The following is a 292-nucleotide window of genomic DNA, read 5'->3' on the forward strand; positions in this document are numbered from 1 at the left end:
CTTCCAACCCCTATGTTGCTACATCTTCGATATCTTCCGAGTCTAGCGTATTGAGGAGTGTGCAAAAAAGCCAAATTCTGATCCTTTAACGTTGTTTCCTGCTCCTTCGCTGACGTTTGAAATAGCTATGGCTAACAGTGATACAGCAGCTAAAAGCATATCCGTTGTAGATTCTTAGTCCTAAATAAAAACTAACTGGAAGCATATTTATTCCTACGGATTTTTGACATATTTGACCGTTTGTGTTAGATGCGCACAGAAACACGTCACATTTCAGCATATACACTCACTT

This window comes from Trypanosoma equiperdum (assembly GCF_001457755.1).
Source record: "Trypanosoma equiperdum strain OVI genome assembly, contig: ctg_1617, whole genome shotgun sequence".
NCBI lineage: Eukaryota > Euglenozoa > Kinetoplastea > Trypanosomatida > Trypanosomatidae > Trypanosoma > Trypanosoma equiperdum.